The 8,804-nt window shown below is 33.2% G+C and overlaps 1 pseudogene; it reads left to right on the top strand.

The window, feature by feature from the left end:
- Window positions 1-303: 303 nt before the first annotated feature.
- Window positions 304-3,730, top strand: LOC145974301 (uncharacterized; annotated as a pseudogene).
- The last annotated feature ends 5,074 nt before the right edge of the window (window positions 3,731-8,804 follow it).

Below are 8,804 nucleotides of genomic sequence, written 5' to 3'. Positions count from 1 at the left end.
TATTGGAGAAGTAACTCACTATTTCTGGCGTCGAGAATATCAAGGTAGAAGTATACAACACTTTCACTTATTAATTTGGATTAAGGATGCACCAATTTTCGGTGAGTCTACTGTTGAAGAAGTTTCTAAATTTATTTTAGAACACGTAAGTTGTAAATTGCCGAATAAAGATATTTCACCGTTATTATATAGACGTGTTAATACACATCAACGACACATACATAACGATTATTGTCTTCCTTCTAAAAAAACGAAAGTAATAAGGTTCTTCGTGTGTGTCGCTTTGGATTTCCTCGTCCCCTTACTGAAACTTTGAAAATGAGGGATGTGGCAACTTCAATAGCAGGAAGGAAACAATTGAAACATAAAAGTAGACTTTATGATCTTCCTCGAACAGACAATGAAGTTCTTATAAATGATTATAATCCTGTTGTGCTTACTGCATGGGAAGGCAATATGGATATACAATATATTGGTGAAAAATCATCATTGCTTACTTATTACATTACTAAATATATGAATAAAGCGGGAAAAAGTGAATTGTCTGATTCTATTCTTAAAAGTACAGATAGTAAAAACAAATCATTAGCAAGTCGTCTATGGAATATTGCTTTGCGATTTACGAATAACAGAGAATGTGGAATTCTTGAAGCTGCTGATACATTGCTAAATATTCCTTTACATGGAACTGATCGAAATACGACTATTAGATGGTTAGATGTTAATCAGATACGACACAGAAGATTAAAAAATCGTAAAGAAATTGAAACCCTTAATGCTGAATCTACAGATATATTTTATCCATCTTTGATAGATAATTATTATCCACAAAGACCAAATGAATTAGAAGAAAAATCTCTTTATGAATTTGCACAATGGTACGATATCACGAAGACTAAACCAAGTAGTAAAAAGATTGAATATTATAAAATAGGTAATAATCAATATGTTAAACGACGACGGCGCGGACATCTTATTAATCATTATAGATTTAATGTTAATAACCAACCAGAAAAGTACTTCTTTTCGTTATTATTTATGTTCAACCCCTGGAGAAAATTAGAGGATCTTAAAAATGGATGCGATACTCATGCCGAATCGTTTTATAAAGTAAAACTATATCTTACAGAAGCACTGCAATATCATGAAAAATTAGAAGAAATGCAAAGAGCATTTGAAACTGCAGAAGAATTAGTTAGACAATGTCTACATGATGATTTACAAAAACAACAATCTCAAGATGATCCTGAAAATCCAATAGGTGTTCAAAATGTAGAGGCTGATGGAGCAATGCAAGATTTTAAAGATCTTGGTGAGAAATTAATTCCAGAGATTGATGTGATTGAAATGATAGCAAAATTAAATACGGATCAAAAACGAGTATTTGATAGAGTTATTGATACTGTACAATCAGATAAATCAATATTACGATTATACGTTAGCGGAGAAGGTGGTACTGGAAAAAGTTTCTTAATTAAGACTATTAAATGTTGGATAAAACAAAATCTTAATAAAGATACTGCTGTAGCAGCACCTACTGGAATAGTAGCATTTAATATAGATGGTTTGACAATTCATAGGTTGCTTCAATTACCCGTTCAACATGGTCAGACTCCTAAATATAAACAACTATCTGATCATGTATTGAAAGTTTTACGAGCGGATCTTAAAGATGTTATTCTTCTTGTAATTGATGAAGTATCAATGATATCTAATGTTAATGTATATACATCTTCGATTGTCCGAAATATTTGACACTAATGATTGCGATGATGGTTGGTTTGGCCGAAAGCACATTCTATTATTTGGAGACTTACTTCAACTGCCTCCAGTACTCGAAGATCCTATTTTCATGCACTTATCAGATGAAAATATTGCTAAATATCTTGGCTCTTTAAATGCTGTTAATTTGTGGACTACATTATTCGATTACGATGAATTAACAATTAATATGCGTCAGCAGGGAGATGGCTCTTATCGTGAATTACTGTCGAGAATTCGTTTCGGTTTAGTCACAAAATCTGATTGTAAGATTCTTGAAAATAAAAAAGTATCTTTTAAAGGTAATTCTTTTGAATCTAAATTAAACGAATTATGTGATTTTATTAACACTCTGCCATCAGATACCATTTGTTTATTGCCCACTTGTCATATGTGTGATGTTCTTAATAATGCAATGTTAAGTCGTATTGCTTCTGAAGAAATATTATTAATCGCTGAAGATACAATTGAATGTATTCCATATGTAAAAAAAAAAGTATTAAAAGTATTATCAAATAATGATGATGATAATTCTAGAACAGCTGGGCTTTCCAAACAAATTATGATTAAAATTGGAGCTAAAGTTATGATACGGCGTAATATTGATGCTAGTTTGGGTCTCATAAATGGTACAATTACTGAAGTAATTTCAATTGTACAAGATCCATGTACTAATAACGTAGAAAAGATTAAACTTCTTTTATCATCAGGTGCAGAATATTTAATTGAAAGAGTAAACGTTAAATTTGAGGTGATGGATAGAGCATATGTTACCAGAAAACAGTTTCCATTATCTCTGAGTTATGGTATAACTATTCATAAAAGCCAAGGATTAAGTTTGAAATGTGCTATTATGGATATTGGTAATTCTATATTTAATTGTGGTCAAGTTTACGTTGCGTTGTCACGAGTAACATCTTTAGATGGTTTACATTTAATTAACTTTGATCCTTCGTCAATAATGGCTAGTGAAGAAGCTATTGTCGAATATAACCGGCTAAGACGTATACATAAACCAACAACAGAAATAATAATATCTCCAAAAGGATGTTATCCGAAAGTAAAAGATGTTCTATGGGCGTTACCAAAAATAATTACTTCCATTCAACAGTCGGATGAAAAAATAGAGCGAAGTACTGCTTGGATTATACGTGGTTTCGAAAATACAGATAAAGTTTCATGCTATGCAAATGCAGTATTGGAATGTTTATTAAATTTTAATGTTATTAGACAGCAATTGTTGCATTGCGAAAAATCAGATGTTTTACGTACATTAGTATGTCGATATGAAAATGGTGTGCGTAATCTAAGTACAAATTCAATACGACAATATTTAGGAGAATATTTTTCAAATCCAGTAAAACAAAATGCATCTGATTTTCTTATGGCTCTTTGCGAAAAATATGATTGCATAAAAAGTCTCATGAGAAATCAAATAGTTTCCACAAGACGGTGTAAAACCTGTGATAATACAAAAACTATTGTTGATAATAATATTATTATTTCTATTCCTATTAATAATTTGAAGAAAAAAAAATATGATCTTAATGATTTGTTAAATGTTACTTTTTCACATTGGTTTCAATTGCATAACGAATCGTGTGAATATTGTGCTGAAAAAAATAATGTGTTATTAAAAAGAGAAATAATATTGGCAAAAGAGATAATCGTGATTCATTTAATATCTTTTCCATCACAAAATGATAAATCAATGAAAGCGACACATGATTTTAATTTATGTGCTATTCCAACGACTAAGATATTAATAGATGGACACACGTACAAAGTCACAAATGCCATATTTTTTCAAAATCCTGATATTGATGAAGGCCATTATATAAGTATGTGCAGAGAAGGAACATCTAATATTTGGATCGAAGCTAATGATGCTCAAGTTAAGAAAAAACAGTGGCCTAGAGGTGATAAAAATGTTTGTTTACTTTTTCTACGAAGAATGTCTAATAAGTAATATATAAATATATCCAATATTATAAAATTAATAATTTAAATATCTGTAGTAGGCAAGAAAGACCGTCACATTTTGAAAAAGTATAACGGGGGGTTTATTTAAAAATGTATAATAAATACGTACAATAAAAAAATAATATCCATAAAAAATTTATAAAATATGTAATGTTTAATACATAAAAAATAATATTCTTAAAAAATACATTTTAAAGAAAAGTTAAACTTAAATATCTGTAAAAAACGATCATATAATATTTAAATATCTATAGTAAGCAAGCGAGACCGTCACATTTTGTTATAGTATGACGGGGGTCGTGGTGGGTTTATTTAAAAAAATATTAATATTGTTTAATAAATATTATGAAAAATAATAATTATGAGAAATTAAATTTAAAATACATAATTTTTTATACAAAAAGAAGTGATATCCCTAAAAAAATACCTTTTAAAAAAAGGTAAAGAAAAAGCGTCGAGTTTATCGAAAAACCGTCTCACAAAAAATAGCTATCACAAAAAGTAGCTACCTTTATGTAAAAAATTAACTCTGAAAAATTTTCACAAAAAATAGTTATTTTTATAAAAAATACTGATATTAATTATAAAAAATTGCGTCAAGTTGGGGTGCAATTTCACTTTAAGTTTGTTAGTGTTATAAAATTTTATACATATGTGCTTTTATATAATCCGCTGCTGACAAATAGGTAGAAGTTCCGTTTAAAATCTATTACATTTTTGTCATAAAGAAGAATATTTTTGTTAGAGTTGAATCAATTTTTTAAAATAAAAGATTACGTCAAATGATTTTTAAATTTTCTAGAAAATTAAAATAAGATTAAAAAAACTTATTTAAAAATTAAAAATTCAAAAAAATTAAAGATTACGTCAATAATTTTTCAATCTTCTACAAAAATAAAATAATTTAATAATAATAAAATTAAAATAATTAAAAGAACAAATTTTTTTAAAAATTAAAAATGAAAAAAAATATAAATTAAAAAAATTTTAAATAAAAAAACGGCGCGCTACCAATTTGATTGGCAATAATAATAAATGATAAATGAACAATTACATATTAACATTATTTCAATAATTACTAGGTAGCGCCGAGTTTTTTTGTTTAAAAGTTTTTTAATTTATATTCTTTTTCATTTTTAATTTTTAAAAAAATTTGTTCTTTTAATTATTTTAATTTTATTATTATTAAATTATTTTATTTTTTTGAATTTTTAATTTTTAAATAAGTTTTTTTAATCTTATTTTAATTTTCTAGAAAATTTAAAAATCATTTGACGTAATCTTTTATTTTAAAAAATTGATTCAACTCTAACAAAAATATTCTTCTTTATGACAAAAATGTAATAGATTTTAAACGGAACTTCTACCTATTTGTCAGCAGCGGATTATATAAAAGCACATATGTATAAAATTTTATAACACTAATAAACTTAAAGTGAAATTGCACCCCAACTTGACGCAATTTTTTATAATTAATATCAGTATTTTTTATAAAAATAACTATTTTTTGTGAAAATTTTTCAGAGTTAATTTTTTACATAAAGGTAGCTACTTTTTGTGATAGCTATTTTTTGTGAGATTAATTACACACTCGATTAAAGAAACGCGTTAACAGAACGCGATACTCGATGCAAAGCGCGCGACGCGACGACCCACGACAAACAGGTCAGGTTAGTACTAGCGCCTCTAGCGCTGCCAAACATAAACGTGTAGCATTACGCGCTAGTACTAACCTGACCTGCTTGTCGTCGGTCGTCGCGTCGCGCGCCTTGCATCGAGTATCGCGTTCTGTTAACGCGTTTCTTTAATCGAGTGTATAATTAATAATTAAATGCGTTAACCGTTTATTAAATTCGTACCGTAACCGTTGGTAAATTCCTCCTTTTATCAATCGTGAGTGATTAAGTGCGCGAGTAAATTTATAAAAGTGTCAAAAGTGGTGAAAGAAAAAACTTCGCTTATTTGACGATGTGTCAGACTGCGTGTTGAAGAAACGACGTCTCGTCGACGACGATTATTATCGTGCAACACACTGGGCACTACTATTTATCAGCAGTATGAAGAATCTCATTATTAAGGTAAGAATAAGTGAGTGAGTGAGTGAGTGAGAGAGTGAGAGAGAAAGAGGGAGTGAGAGAGAGAGAGAGAGAGAGAGAGAAAGAGAGAGAGTACGGCGCATGTGTGGATACGCGTGCATAAATACACACACACACATACACACACACACACACACATACACACACACACAGATTGTTACACTCATCGTGTGCAGCAATCAGCTGATCGCATCGAGCGCCCCACATGATCGCCTGTATCGGACGGTGAGTTGCGCCGTCCCTGTCTACCTCTTGTACTCGTTCCGTAATTCGCAAACTATTTTATTTAATAATTTAAAAACTAAGCCTCGTAGACAATTTTGGTAAATGGAAAATCGTCTTAGAATATACAATTTATTTTTTTAAAGACAAACGTTTGTTCTGAATCACCCTGTATAGAGGAACAAAGTTTGCGAGAGCAATTCACTTTGTTGAATTTATTGGAAGACTACATTGTGTGGGAGCAACGATGCGATACGTATATCGAGTCGTTGGTATAGCAAAGTCGGATCAAATGACCACGATTATCGATCAGAAATCGACAATCTGATTGCTCGGATCGCGCGCCTCGAAGGGTTGAAAAATTCGGTACGTAAACGTTTCGTACACGCGGGTGCCGGATGTAGTGCGCGTCAAAATGGACTTGTGTGGCGTGAGATTGATACGGCGTTCGAGAATCGTATATTGATTGGTGTGGTGATAAACTATAATCACATCGAACCTCGACAATTTCTCGAGGACGCCAAAGACATTGTGCTACAACATGTGAAGAACGTTATGAAAAAACATTATAATGTGAAAGTGAACACTATATTTAACGGTGAATTCGTGTCGGGTGATAAACGCGCAAATAAAAGTATCAATACGATAAACTATGAACTCTTTCGCACATCCGATTCACGCGAGTGGTACGAACGGTGCGTTATCGAGCCCACCCTAGCATCGCTGGAGGAGTTTCAGGAACGCGACAGCGGGTGGGCACTGTCGCGAATATTAAATTTAACTGTAAATATAAATAAGTATAATCCTATGCGCGCGGGATGTCACATTAAATTGCCGCGGGAGATTATGATGAAAAGAACGGTGATTAACGTGCAATCAAAGGACAATGCGTGTTTCGCGTGAGCAGTGGTCGCTGCCCTATACCCCGCTGAAAGAAAGGCGGAACGGGAATCATCGTACCCGCATTATGCGACAGTGCTGAAACTCCGGAACATTGAGTTTCCAGTGACTGTGAATCAGATTAAGAAATTTGAACTTGTTAATGACATTTCTATAAATGTGTACAGCATCGAAAACGAAGGCATTGTTCCGATACGTCTTACGGAGCAGAAGCGGGATAAGCATGTGAATCTGCTATACGTGGAAGACGGCAACAACGTCGGACATTTCGCGTGGATCAAGAACTTATCCCGGCTCGTGAGCTCGCAACTGAGCAAAAAGGACCACAAGAAATATATCTGCGACCGGTACGTATAATTTATGTAATTATAAGTTATATAACAAATTGTATATAAATCACAATTAAAATTTTTCTTTTACAGGTGCCTGCATTATTTTAATTCGGACGCCAAGTTGCAGTCGCATACGGTCGACTGCGGAAAGATGAATGACTGCGCTATCCGGTTACCGAGCGATAAGGACAAGTGGCTCGAGTTTAACAACTTTAATCGGAAGGAGCGGCTTCCATTCATCGTATACGCCGACTTGGAGTGCGTTCTGGCCAAGACGGAGGAAGAACAACAAAATTTGTGCCAGCATCACCAAGTATTTAGTATAGCCTATTATGTACATTGTTCGTTCGACGAATCGTTATGGGCATATTATTCGCGTCGCAGTACCGATTGTATAGCATGGTTCGCCGAAGACCTCAAATATTTAGCAATTCGCGTTAAGAATGGTTTAACGACAAATGTCCCCATGGTAAATTTGACGTCCGAAGAGTGGGAGAAATTCCATAGCGTCACTCAATGTCATATATGTGAAAAACCGTTCGAGCAAGACGATACACGCGTTCGCGACCATTGCCATTTGACCGGACGGTACAGAGGTCCCGCCCATTCAAATTGTAATTTAAATTATAAAGAATTTTTTGTATTCCGATAGTTTTTCATAATTTATCCGGTTACGATTCACACTTTATTATTGAGGAAATAGCCACAGCGTTCGAAGGGAGAGTCGAGTTACTTCCAATAACGAAAGAGAAATATATATCGTTTACTAAAAATGTTAAAATTACGGAAGATAAATCGAGAAATCACGTAAAAGTACGTTTTATCGATTACTTTAAATTTCTCGCATCGAGTCTCGACAAATTAGCATCAATTTTGGACAAAGACAAACTCAAAATTTTAAAATCAGAATTTCAAAATTTATCAACAGAAAATTTCAATTTATTAACGCGAAAAGGTGTATTTCCGTATGAATACATCGACTCTGTGGACAGGTTGCATGATACGTGTTTACCACCGCGCGAATCGTTTTACAGTTCCTTGACCGGCGAAACTGTATCCGAGAGCGATTATACGCACGCCGAGAACATCTGGACGCGATTCTCCATTCGGACGCTAGGCGAATATAGCGACTTGTACCTCAAAATCGATGTCTTGCTATTAGCCGATAAATGTATCGAAAGTTACGGACTCGACTCCGCGCGTTACTATACTCTCCCCGGATACACGTGGGATGCCATGTTGAAGCATACCAAGATTACGTTTGAATTGCTTACCGACATCGACATGGTTATGTTCATCGAACGTGGTATACGCGGCGATCTGAGTCAATGTTCCAACAGATACGCCTGCGCTAATAACAAATACATGCAGTCAGATACGATCCATCGAAACCATCGTCATACTTGATGTATTTCGATTTAAATAATTTGTACGGATGGGCAATGTGTCAACCGTTGGCCTATGCCGATTTTCAATGGGTCGACGACGTGTTCAATTTTGACGTATCATC

This window comes from Camponotus vicinus, unplaced genomic scaffold, assembly GCF_025532165.1.
Source record: "Camponotus vicinus isolate PSW18456_S1 unplaced genomic scaffold, iyCamVici1.0 SCAF_7, whole genome shotgun sequence".
Classification (NCBI taxonomy): domain Eukaryota; kingdom Metazoa; phylum Arthropoda; class Insecta; order Hymenoptera; family Formicidae; genus Camponotus; species Camponotus vicinus.
Note: the sequence above shows the minus strand (reverse complement) of the source record. Positions and strands in the feature narration are given on the sequence as shown.